The following is a 13,989-nucleotide window of genomic DNA, read 5'->3' as shown; positions in this document are numbered from 1 at the left end:
TGTAAGAAATTCACCCTGGAAGAAAGTCTAAACATGAGAAAACCATATTTAGTCCCCTGACTGCAAACCATCATTAAGCCATGACAACCACATCATTATGAAATGGTGACTGAAGAGGTTGCTAATGATTTGACCTGACCTGACCTTGACCTGGCGCAGATGTCTCAAGAACATCCATGGCCAGAGGGCAAAGAATCAAGCCCAAGACCAGTGGCGATGGCACACTTTACTATAGAGGCCTTATGTTCCTCGAGGAACGAAGTCTTGGATGAGCTGGATGAGCTCCTATCAACAGGATCTTTTATTTAACCTTTATTTAACTATCAACAGGTACTGAAAAAATGGAATATCCTGTTTCTCAGAGTCATGGCTGAACGTGGACATGGATAAAATACATCTCACTGGTTTTTCAATGCATTGTCAAGACCAGACGGCAGACTCGAGTAAGACAAGGGAGGAGGTGTGTGTCTCTTTGTTAACAACAGACGGTGCGCAAGCTCTAATGTTAAGGAGGTCTCTGAGTTTTTGCTCGCCTGAGTTAGAAAAAAGACCTCATGATAAGCTGCAGACCGTACTATGTATTTACCAAGAGAGTTTTAATCTGTATTTTTTGTAACTTTCTATTTACCACCAGAAACCGATGCTGGTGCTAAGACTGCACTCAACGAGCTGTAAAGGGCCATAAGCAAACAAGACAATGCACTTTCACATGATGTTAATGCAAGGAAACTTGTAAGCTATAAAAATCCATAGAGAGTCGCAAACTCTCTATATATAAACTCCCAGAAATGTATTGGGAAAAGCACCAACGTTAGTCAGCACCTCTATTCAAAATAATATTATCTGGGTGTGCGCCAGCTCATGCTCACACACCAAATGTGAATCACCACTTGGATTCGGTCTTATGTAGCAAAATGAAATGGTGTTTTTTACATTGGATAAAAGTAGAGACTCAGAGCTACAAAATGGTATATCATACACTACAGGAACAATAGGAAAATAATTCTGCTTATAAAGTTGATCAACTTGTTTGAGCAAATGGCCTTGAATGTTTTATTATCTAGAGAAGAGCTCTTCTTTGTCTACACCCATTCAGCATAGTTCACACCCTCTTAATTTAACTTAAGGCTTCCCGCTAGCGGGACAACTACCGGTGACACTGGAGGGCACGTAATTCAAATAAATAATCATAAAAATGATGGATATTAAACATTTAGGAGCATACAAGTGCTCGGTTGAAAGCTTAAATTCTTGTTAATCTAACTGCACTGTCTGATTTACAGTAGGCTTTACAGCGAAAGCATGCCATGCGATTGTTTGAGGATGGCGCACCACTTCAAAATATTTTTTTCCCAGCACAGGTTTCATAAATTCACAAATAGCGATTAAATATTGTAGTGTCGTTTCGTTAGATAAAATCCTTCTTTATATCCCAAAAAGTCAGTTTAGTTGGCGCCATCGATTTGAGTAAGCCACTTGTTCAACATGCAGAGAAAGGAATCCTAAAAGCTTCTGCTTTGTTAAAACAAGTCTAAATACATATCTATTTAATCCTTAGATACCCTAAAATGTAATTAAACTATAATAGTTCATACGGAAAGAAGTATGTTCAATAGGAAAACAATATTAGCAGGTGCGTGTCCTCTTCGTCGCGCAAGCATACACAAATTTCTAAGTCTGTATCCCTGTGGTAAAACTCATATTTCTTCCTCGTTTTGGAAGAAACAAGCCTGAAACCTTGAACGACTACTGACACCCAGTTGAAGCCTTATCCAGCCCACTCATTATCTCAGCCAATCATGGCTAGTGGGAAGGTTGCTATATTTTTCTGTGGCTTAACGAACGAGGCTCGTAATTTAACAATTTTATTCATATTTACAGATGGCTTCCAAGTTTGTTATTAAGGCACATGAAAGTTCACATGTTCGAGAAGGCATTTCTGCCAAAAAACGCATTTTGATAAAAAAAAAAAGTTTTACGTTCAAACGTAAAGGTCGTGACTTGCGACAAACGCCTAGTTTCCTGAATCGGGTCACAAATGTGTTTGATGGACCGCGAGAAAAGAGCAGGAATAGGCTTTTGTAGGCTACAGTCCAAGCTATGTCTTCCAATGCTGTGACTGCTGTCGACATCCAAAGATTATCCAACTTGAATAAACACTTGGAGGTAAGGATGACAGCAGTGGTGTAGTCTACGGCGATACGGATATCACTTATTATTGATATCTACATAGCGCATTGATGTGAATCACACTGCTGCTCTCTCATTTAGCTATGGGCGCCTTACGGATTGTGATTGTTGTTGATGAATCCAAAAATTGCCTATCAATAATTGTTTTGGACAGCCAATGAAAAAAGCGCTCTTGCAACAGCTGCATAATGCAGATCCCAGCCTATGGAATGAAAGTGGGGCTTTTATTGCTTAATCTAATTCATGCTGATACTTTTTTAATTTTTTTATCCATAGGGCTAATGGACACGTTCAAACTGGCACACTTTTGATGGACTTAAAATGGCAATCTTTTGTTGCTACATCCATTTTTGGACTTATATATATATATCCATTGAAGAATATAAATTCCTCATGAGCTTAGTTCAACTGTCACACTCCATGAGAACCCAAAATATAAGCTTGTTTTTCTCCAATGTTTGTAAACATTGTAAATGTAAACAAACACTGTATAGCCTGATAACATGGTTAAAACAATACTTTTGATATCATGGACGGTCAGTCCTTACATCCATAGCTCTGTCTATTCATCTGAGAGGGGTTACATTTTTCAAGGCCCATCCCTCAGCTTTTTGCCAAAACATAGTTGGGGCGGCCACTTGTTATTGTTTCATCTCTGTATTTCCCTATAAACAGCTGCATGTTATCAAGATATCAAAGTGTTACCAACACAAAGGTAAACAATAGGCCTACAGCAAATGCAGCATATGGCATTCATTTTGCACATGTAAATAGCCCTTTACAGTAGTGCTCAAAGCATGCCATTCCATGAGTGCAGCATTTATTTTTCAATCCGAATCAATGAGCCCCATCGGTCCTCCATGACAACAAAATCATAAACAACAGTCGGGCTGGCTAATAAGTCCTTTGTTCTGGGGTTATGCTCAGGTAAAACAATTTGGCTAATCTATACTTCCATATTTCCAAGTCCTATTCTTGAAGATCAAGGGGTATAACATTTATTGGAATGACTGGAATTTTGATAGACTTTGGTTTTTAATGTAAAGATATAATTTAATCGTATTATTATATGTAGTAGAAAGTGATTGGCTAGAAGAAGCCTACTTAACCAACCCATAAAGTAAAATGTAACATCTATATATGGCCAGCTATGTAAACTTTAACATTGATTTATCCTGCAATAGATGTTGTTCAATTGGTAACATACATTTTTGTTTTCTTCTAACGCCTCTTAATGGGAAAGTAATCTAAAAGTAACGGAATGTAATCAGATCATTCCAAAAGTTACGTTACTGATTAACATTTTGGACAGGTAACTAGTAACTGCAACGGATTACATTTAGAAAGTAACCTACCCAACCCTAGCTACCTCAAATACCTACCCCTGCACATTGACTCGGTACTCCCTGTTTGTAGCCATGTTATTTTTTACTCATTATTGTTATTCATTATTCACTGTGTATTTATTTCTCATGTCACTATTTTATTTTTATTATATTATTTTCACTCTACGTTGTTGGAAAAGGACCCGTAAGTAAGTAAGCATTTCAGTTGTTTATGAAGCATGTGACAAATACAATTTGATTTGCTGTAAGTATTAATGATTTGATCAATCAATTGAACTGAAACAAACGTATTTTAGGCAGCAGGAACAGAGCTGGGCAGAGGAGTCTACCATAGCTATACACTGGTAGGAGTCAAAATACATCTGTCTACACCCAGTCAGAACTCTCTACCCCCAGTCAGAACTCTCTACCCCCAGTCAGAACTCTCTACCCCCAGTCAGAACTCTCTACCCCAAGTCAAAACTCTCTACCCCCAGTCAGAACTCTCTACCCCCAGTCAGAACTCTCTACCCCCAGTCAAAACTCTCTACCCCCAGTCAGAACTCCATACCCCCAGTCAGAACTCCATACCCCCAGTCAGAACTCCATACCCCCAGTCAGAACTCTCTACCCCAGTCAGAACTCTCTACCCTCAGTCAAAACTCTCTACCCCCAGTCAGAAATCTCTACCCCCAGTCAGAACTCCATACCCCCAATCAGTACTCTTTACCCCCAGTCAGAACTCTCTACCCCCAGTCAGAACTCCATACCCCCAGTCAGAACTCTCTACCCCCAGTCAGAACTCTCTACCCCCAGTCAAAACTCTCTACCCCCAGTCAGAACTCCATACCCCCAGTCAGAACTCCATACCCCCAGTCAGAACTCCATACCCCCAGTCAGAACTCTCTACCCCAGTCAGAACTCTCTACCCTCAGTCAAAACTCTCTACCCCCAGTCAGAAATCTCTACCCCCAGTCAGAACTCCATACCCCCAATCAGTACTCTTTACCCCCAGTCAGAACTCTCTACCCCCAGTCAGAACTCCATACCCCCAGTCAGAACTCTCTACCCCCAGTCAGAACTCTCTACCCCCAGTCAGAACTCTCTACCCCCAGTCAGAACTCCAGACCCCCAGTCAGAACTCCATACCCTCAGTCAGAACTCCATTCCCCCAGTCAGAACTCCATTCCTCAAGTCAGAACTCTCTACCCCCAGACAGAACTCTCTACCCCCAGTCAGAACTCCATACCCCCAGTCAGAACTCGCTACCCCCAGTCAGAACTCTCTACCCCATTCAGAACTCTCTACCCCCAGTCAGAACTCTCTACCCCAGTCAGAACTCCATACCCCCAGTCAGAACTCCATTCCCCCAGTCAGAACTCTCTACCCCATTCAGAACTCTCTACCCCCAGTCAAAACTCTCTACCCCAGTCAGAACTCCTGACCCCCAGTCAGAACTCCATACCCCCAGTCAGAACTCCATACCCCCAGTCAGAACTCCATTCCCACAGTCAGAACTCCATACCCCCAGTCAGAACTCCATTCCCCCAGTCAGTACTCTTTATCACCAGTCAGAACTCTCTACCCCCAGTCAGAACTCTCTACCCACAGTCAGAACTCTCTACCCCCAGTCAGAACTCTCTACTCCCAGTCAGAACTCTCTACCCCCAGTCAAAACTCTCTAGCCCCAGTCAAAACTCTCTACCCCCAGTCAGAACTCTCTATCCCCAGTCAGAACTCTCTGCCCCCAGTCAAAACTCTCTACCCCCAGTCAGAACTCCATACCCCCAGTCAGAACTCTCTACCCCCAGTCAGAACTCTCTACCCCCAGTCAGAACTCTCTACCCCATTCAGAACTCTCTATCCCCAGTCAGAACTCTCTACCCCCAGTCAAAACTCTCTACCCCCAGTCAGAACTCCATACCCCCAGTCAGAACTCCATACCCCCAGTCAGAACTCCATACCCCCAGTCAGAACTCTCTACTCCAGTCAGAACTCTCTACCCCCAGTCAAAACTCTCTACCCCCAGTCAGAACTCTCTACCCCCAGTCAGAACTCCATACCCTAAGTCAGTACTCTTTACCCCCAGTCAGAACTCTCTACCCCCAGTCAGAACTCCATACCCCCAGTCAGAACTCTTTACCCCCAGTCAGAACTCTCTACCCTCAGTCAAAACTCTCTACCCCCAGTCAGAACTCTCTACCCCCAGTCAGAACTCTCTACCCCCAGTCAGAACTCCATACCCCCAGTCAGAACTCTCTACCCCCAGTCAGAACTCTCTACCCCCAGTCAGAACTCTCTACCCCATTCAGAACTCTCTACCCCCAGTCAGAACCCTCTACCCCCAGTCAGAACTCCAGACCCCCAGTCAGAACTCCATACCCCCAGTCAGAACTCCATTCCCCCAGTCAGAACTCCATTCCCCCAGTCAGAACTCTCTACCCCCAGACAGAACTCTCTACCCCCAGTCAGAACTCCATACCCCCAGTCAGAACTCTCTACCCCCAGTCAGAACTCTCTACCCCATTCAGAACTCTCTACCCCCAGTCAGAACTCTCTACCCCAGTCAGAACTCCATACCCCCAGTCAGAACTCCATTCCCCCAGTCAGAACTCTCTACCCCATTCAGAACTCTCTACCCCCAGTCAGAACTCTCTACCCCAGTCAGAACTCCAGACCTCCAGTCAGAACTCCATACCCCCAGTCAGAACTCCATACCCCCAGTCAGAACTCCATACCCCCAGTCAGAACTCCATTCCCCCAGTCAGAACTCCATACCCCCAGTCAGAACTCTCTACCCCCAGTCAGAACTCTCTACCCCCAGTCAGAACTCCATACCCCCAGTCAGAACTCCATACCCCCAGTCAGAACTCTCTACCCCCAGTCAGAACTCCATTCCCCCAGTCAGAACTCCATACCCCCAGTCAGAACTCCATTCCCCCAGTCAGAACTCTCTACCCCCAGTCAGAACTCCATACCCCCAGTCAGTACTCTTTACCCCCAGTCAGAACTCTCTACCCCCAGTCAGAACTCTCTACCCCCAGAGTCAAAACTCTCTACCCCCAGTCAGAACTCTCTACCCCCAGTCAGTACTCTTTACCCCCAGTCAGAACTCTCTACCCCCAGTCAGAACTCTCTACCCCCAGTCAGAACTCTCTACCCCCAGTCAGAACTCCATTCCCCCAGTCAGAACTCCATTCCCCCAGTCAGAACTCTCTACCCCCAGTCAGAACTCCATTCCCCCAGTCAGAACTCTCTACCCCCAGTCAGAACTCCATTCCCCCAGTCAGAACTCTCTACCCCCAGTCAGAACTCCATTCCCCCAGTCAGAACTCTCTACCCCAGTCAGTGAGAAGACATCTAATTGCTAATCTATAATCCTTTTAATATGCTCTTGCCTTTTTGCAATTGATCCATCGCCAGCCGTAACAGCACCACCAGAGGCTACAGTGATCCCATCATAGGTGAGGCTGCAATACATATGGCTCTAAGAATCCAAACAGCTGTATTACCCTTGCCATCAACTCTTTCTCTCTCTCTCTCTTCACCCGATGCGTCCGTCAATTATTTTTGTTATTGATAACCTCGTCAAGCAGAGACAAAAGGGAGAAAAAAATAGTCAGTCACCATTTCTACTTTTTTCTACCATTTCTGTAATCAGCATCAATAAATGTTTGGATCATATTCACTGTGTGTAGGCCTAATATTAATGGTGTTATGCCTACTGAAACTGGTGGAGCAGGTGCCCTCTCAATTCGATCCATTTGTAAATTAAAAAATAAACAAGGTATAGCTTATTTTATTGATTCAAATATAAAGAATATGGCCTTCAGTGTCCACTCCAAAACATCAGATAACACTTATGCATATCATTCTCTTTTCGTGGACGCCATAACAGGTTATTCACTTCATGCCAACGTGCATAAGAATGTGTATAGATCACTCTCTCAACTGTGAAGGGACCTCTGACCCTTTGAAATTAGCCTATCTAAAGCAGCGGTCAGGTCACTCTCAAGGTTGTTGTTGGCCCAAATGGTGAACTCCATTCAATTACATTTAAGATACCTGAATATAACCACACATTGGCTTTTAACGAATGACAACCAGATTTTAAGATTGAAGAGATTAATGAAAATATATATTTATGAACAAGAATATTGCTCTGTGTCTTGTCATTGGGCCTAGATTCAATCCGGGCCGCGGCAGATCCACGTTATAGCGCGATGGACGTTTCAAGGCAATTTCCGATTGAGCAGACATATGCAGCTTTTACCATGAATGTGGTCCCCGCGAATACAGGTACATTGCCTGTAAAACGTGCATAGAGGACAAAACACGATCAGATTGTATTTGGCCCTTGGTTCAGTTACACCACTGTCGTGATTATCATGCATCAATAAATGTGAATGTAATATTGTTTTAGTTTTACTGATATTATAGCCCCAGGCGCATAAATTAATACATTGATATACATGAATACATTGAAATGTCAGTATATATCAAGGTAATATACATCATACATTTTTATATAATATTAACTGTACAGTTTAAATTGTACCCACATAACACGTCCACAGGGGCATCTGTCTGCATTCATAAATAATACATAAATATCCTTCTAATATATATAAATATCATCCACAATATAATGAAACATTGAAGCATAACCCTCAGGTTATATTGACGTCCCACACAAAGTGGCCCTCCTCTGGAGTCCACTTCATTAACCCTGGTCAATAGAACCCAGAGAGAGAGAGAGGGGGAGAGAGAGAGAGAGATTGAGAGAAATAGATGGAGAGAGAGCGATAGAGATGGGGGGAGAGAGAGAGACAGATAGAGGGAGAGTGAGACGGAGAGACAAACAAGTGAACACATTTCAATCTGCCTATACCGGATCCAATGACCCAGAATAATGACCTCAAGGCTTAACTCAGATATCCCCATTTAAATCCAAAAATAAAATTCAAAATGTCTCTAAGAATGTTTGTTTTTTGTTAGATTTTCAGTTTCCAGAGGCCAAAGTTGGATCTGTGTTTGTAGCTATGTAGGCTAGACGAGACTCGAGAGGTCAGGATTTGATCATAAAGGCAAGATTCTGATAAAAAGGTTGAAAGATGAGGAAGTCTATATGAGGCTGAGCTGGATGAGGTGAATAAAGGGTGTGTACTTATCAAATTAATTAATTTATCTAAACAAGATTAAAATACTATAAGGTTTAATCAGACAACCTTCCTTCCAAAGCCCTGAGGCTCTGCTCTGTCTTTCAGACACAATCAGTATTCATTAATATATATTTTATGGTGTTATTGAAGTTTTAATAAGAATAACAAACAACGGGTAGGAAAGACTAACACTCTGGAAGTCAGGCACTCTGGCTCCCTCTGGGAAACGGTTATTATTATTAAGTGCGAGGGTAACCTTTTATCTCTCTGTCACTTACAGTTATTCATTTAGTTTTAATGGATTTTGTAGGGAGGGAGGAATGAAGGAAGGAAGGAAGCAAGGAAGGAAGCAAGGAAGGTGAGGTTGTGGAAAGAGGAGTTAGAAAAAGTTAGACAAGCTACAACGATTGCCTCAAGACATAACAAATTGACTATATTATTTCTCACGAAATTTAAATATAGTAATTTAAGTTAGACTTTTTAAAAGAAATGTTATAAAGCTACTGCTTTGATTATATTTAAACTACTACTTAGTATGAATTTTAATCAGATAAAAAAAAAAACAGATGTCGGAAGTAAATTCAGACAACTTTGAAGAACTGACATAGTGTTACAAACCATCCACTGTCTGGCATGTACGTTCTATGCTCAAAAATACACCTACGAACCAGAACTTTGATTCCCGGTTCAATCTACACATGAAAATGTCATGGAAAATTGATGTGAAATTTCTGCTCCTATGAGAAATGCATTATGGCTTCTGCTGCCGGTAGTACGGGGGAAATAACAGGGGGGAAATGGCAGTTGCTCCTGATGATGCTTTCAAATAAAAGGTTATTTTCTCTCTCTCCCGACGGGGGTCAATGATTTCTCATCCTGTTCCTCACTCAACCCAAAGGAGATGTTACATCTGAATATCAAATATAAGAGGCTTGAATACCAAGTATAAGAGAACACCGAGAGACTTTAGCGCACAGACATTCAGGGTACAGACAATGGATGATGATGACTCATTGGCAACCAATAGGAAGTGAGATGGAAACAAGAGGAATACACATTTAGGTTTAACATAACATGAGCATATTTATGTCTCTTCTCAGTAATTGTCAAATTAGCTCTGGGGCAATTTTACCTGAACCGATAAATGAGCTCAACTAATGAACAAACACTATATAGTGAAGTGTGAACTTTATTGTCTTATCTGTTCTGAGTGGAAATGTCCTGAGGATGTTTCAGTCCTAGAACAAAAACAAAGTCCTGAAGAACAAAAGTCTATGAGGGACGAAGTGTCCTGAAGTGCACCTTTATTTGCCATTTCAAATTCAGTGGTAATTTAGCCACCACCATCGTCCAATCCCAAGCTTTCCAGGAAATGATGAGCAACAATTTGGAGGTGAGCAGTAATGGTGGCAGGTGAGGAACACAGTGGCGAAGATTCAGGAGTGATTAATGGAAACTCATTTTTCATGGCAATTAAAATGATTAAAGCCGGAGGGCCTTTCTGCAGTAACTCCGAATTGCTCCAGGAACAAGGCGGTGCCACAAAGCTGAAGAACCAAAATTGCATTAGTAGTCGAGGAGAACTGTATTAAAATGCAAATGTACAGCTGTTAATAGTTCTTCAAAAACAATAATCCCCCACCGTCAGTCATGTGTCAAAATGGTTAATGGAAAAATACCCCAGAGACACGCAAGGTCCTTTTTCCATTCTGACTTTGATTAAAGGAAGAAATTCTGCTCAGGGAAAACTGTTTAGGGCTGGATGGGACTGGTTCTCTGTCCCAAATAGCACCTTCTTCCCTATGTAGTGCATTACTATTGATCAGGGGCGATAGGGATTTTGTCAAAAGAGGTGCACTATTTAAGGAATAGGGTGCCATTTGGGATGTATCCTGGGACTGGATGGGGATAGGATTGGCAGAGTGTGGCTTAATGTGGGCAGGATCCCAAACTCATTGTTCAGACTTCCTGATTCCAGAGATATGCCTTCTCATGGGAATAGCCTGTCTGTGTTGCCGACAAGGGAGAAGACGATCCCATCTCTACAGCTCTAAATCTGACGTGCATGTATTAAAGACATTCATCACCCCGTTGTGTTTAGCACTTAACCTGTATTGAGTAACGCTTAAATGAAATGCTTATGATACATCTGCCTGCCTGTGAATGAAGAGGGAGGTTAGGGAGCAGCTGTGGCTGAAGGAGTGTCACACAGAAAGACATAATTGAATGAATAGTCTACTTGGTTATTCTGTCACTTCATTATGATTCTGCTGGGGGTTATAGAGAGATGAGAGTCTTCTCTCTCACCAGAGGGCAAAATGCCGTTTTCACTCCAACTAGACAGCATGGGCCATGGGGAGACAAGTTGTTGTTGCACATTGAAGCAAATGTATTAAGGACATTATGATTCGTTATGAAACCTCAGATAACACAGAGACTAAGTAAAACATGTATGTCTGTTTATGACCAATCACCCATCCCTGATCATCAAATTGTGTCTTGATATGTGTCTGTCACTGAATAGATATAATGGCCACGTTAAAGGGAACCTTCACCTCTAGACACTATTTGGGGTGTTTTCCCAGTCCCCCTACATAATTATGAGAGGGTGTTTCAGGCATAAGTATGCATTATAGATGTATTTTGTCATTTTATCATTGGGAAAGTTCAACCAATGACATCATTGGTTGAATGAGTCTGCTGTCTGATTGAAAAATAAATGGATTCATGTGTTGAAGCAATTATTGTGGTCTTTATTTTGTAGATTGCACGATCAGGTGATCACCTGAGTAGATATGACAGTCCTTGTTCATTAGAGCTACTGAACATGTCTCAATGGTGTTCCTATCTGCCAAGACATTGCAGGATATCTAGGTTGACTCATTTTCCCTAGCTTTGTAAAGACTACAGCCTGATGGGAGCCATACTTCCTTGTCCCCAGCCTCGAAGGCAGGCTTTTCAAAATGGGAGTGGTGCTAGTTTACAGGTTCACGGGAGGTATGTTACCGTGTACTGTCTACCTGAGACTGCTAAATAATTAGCTACAATGGCTACTTAAATCCAACAGTTTCATCTGAGTGCACAAATCAGTATGCCTACCTCCCAAAGTCCAGCACTACTACTGGGCTTGTGAAAGCCAAACACTCCTAACTGACAGCCACAGACTCCAGAAAACCAACAATGGCGAGGGTGTTACTTGCTGTTATGTCCAAAGCCTTTGATCGAGTAGATCACACAAAGCTCCTGCAACATCTGTCTGACATTGAACTGTGTCCAAGGTTACTAGCCTGGCTCCACAGCTACACCACAGGAAGAAGACAGAGGGTGATGGTTACTAGCCTGGCTCCACAGCTACACCACAGGAAGAAGACAGAGGATGATGGTTACTTGCCTGGCTCCACAGCTACACCACAGGAAGAAGACAGAGGGTGATGGTTACTAGCCTGGTTCACAGCTACACCACAGGAAGAAGACAGAGGGTGATGGTTACTAGCCTGGTTCACAGCTACACCACAGCAGAGGATGATGGTTACTAGCCTGGCTCCACAGCTACACCACAGGAAGAAGACAGAGGGTGATGGTTACTAGCCTGGCTCCACAGCTACACCACAGGAAGAAGACAGAGGATGATGGTTACTAGCCTGGCTCAGCAGCTACACCACAGGTAGAAGACAGAGGGTGATGGTTACTAGCCTGGCTCCACAGCTACACCACAGGAAGCAGGCAGAGGGTGATGGTTACTAGCCTGGCTCTACAGCTACACCACAGGAAGAAGACAGAGGGTGATGGTTACTAGCCTGGTTCACAGCTACACCACAGGAAGAAGACAGAGGATGATGGTTACTAGCCTGGCTCCACAGCTACACCACAGGAAGAAGACAGAGGGTGATGGTTACTAGGCTGGCTCCACAGCTACACCAAAGGAAGAAGACCGAGGATGATGGTTATTAGCCTGGCTCAGCAGCTACACCACAGGTAGAAGACAGAGGGTGATGGTTACTAGCCTGGCTCCACAGCTACACCACAGGAAGAAGACAGAGGATGATGGTTACTAGCTTGGCTCAGCAGCTACACCACAGGTAGAAGACAGAGGGTGATGGTTACTAGCCTGGCTCCACAGCTACACCACAGGAAGAAGACAGAGGGTGATGGTTACTGGCTGACTGATCATAAAGATGTGTAAAACACGAAGACTGATCATGAAGATGTGTAAAACATAAAGACTGATCATGAAGATGTGTAAAACATGAAGACTGATCATGAAGATGTGTAAAACATAAAGACTGATCATGAAGATGTGTAAAACACGAAGACTGATCATGAAGATGTGTAAAACATAAAGACTGATCATGAAGATGTGTAAAACATGAAGACTAACCATGAAGATGTGTAAAACATGAAGACTGATCATGAAGATGTGTAAAACATGAAGACTGATCATGAAGATGTGTAAAACATGAAGACTGATCATGAAGATGTGTAAAACATGAAGACTGACCATGAAGATGTGTAAAACATGAAGACTAACCATGAAGATTTGTAAAACATAAAGACTGATCATGAAGATGTGTAAAACACGAAGACTGATCATGAAGATGTGTAAAACATAAAGACTGATCATGAAGATGTGTAAAACACGAAGACTGATCATGAAGATGTGTAAAACACGAAGACTGATCATGAAGATGTGTAAAAAATAAAGACTGATCATGAAGATGTGTAAAACATAAAGACTGACCATGAAGATGTGTAAAACATAAAGACTGATCATGAAGATTTGTAAAACATAAAGACTGATCATGAAGATGTGTAAAACATGAAGACTGATCATGAAGATGTGTAAAACATAAAGACTGATCATGAAGATGTGTAAAACATAAAGACTGACCATGAAGATGTGTAAAACATAAAGACTGATCATGAAGATTTGTAAAACATGAAGACTGATCATGAAGATGTGTAACCATACAATAAACCATGTTCATCTGTAAACTAAAAAGGATACAGTGGACTGGTATGTGTTTTGTTACACTCTGAGTCAATAATTTTGCGTCGGGCTGTTAGTAAAGACGTGAAAGGTTTGAGGGGGGCTGGACTCATAGACAGTAGAGTTGTATATTTTTGTTTATGAGCACCTACAGTTGTGTGGACAAGCACAGCCACCAATGGAGTGAATAGGCTAGAAGAGTACACTAACAGCCCCTTTCCCCCCATGCCAAGGAACTGACTAGCTAGAGAAAGGGGGATACCTAATCAGCTGTACAACTGAAATGTGCCTGCCGTATTGAACCCAACACCTCTGAATCAGACCG

The sequence above is a fragment of the Oncorhynchus clarkii genome, chromosome 32, assembly GCF_045791955.1.
Source record: "Oncorhynchus clarkii lewisi isolate Uvic-CL-2024 chromosome 32, UVic_Ocla_1.0, whole genome shotgun sequence".
Taxonomy (NCBI): domain Eukaryota; kingdom Metazoa; phylum Chordata; class Actinopteri; order Salmoniformes; family Salmonidae; genus Oncorhynchus; species Oncorhynchus clarkii.
This window is presented reverse-complemented; position numbering follows the sequence as displayed.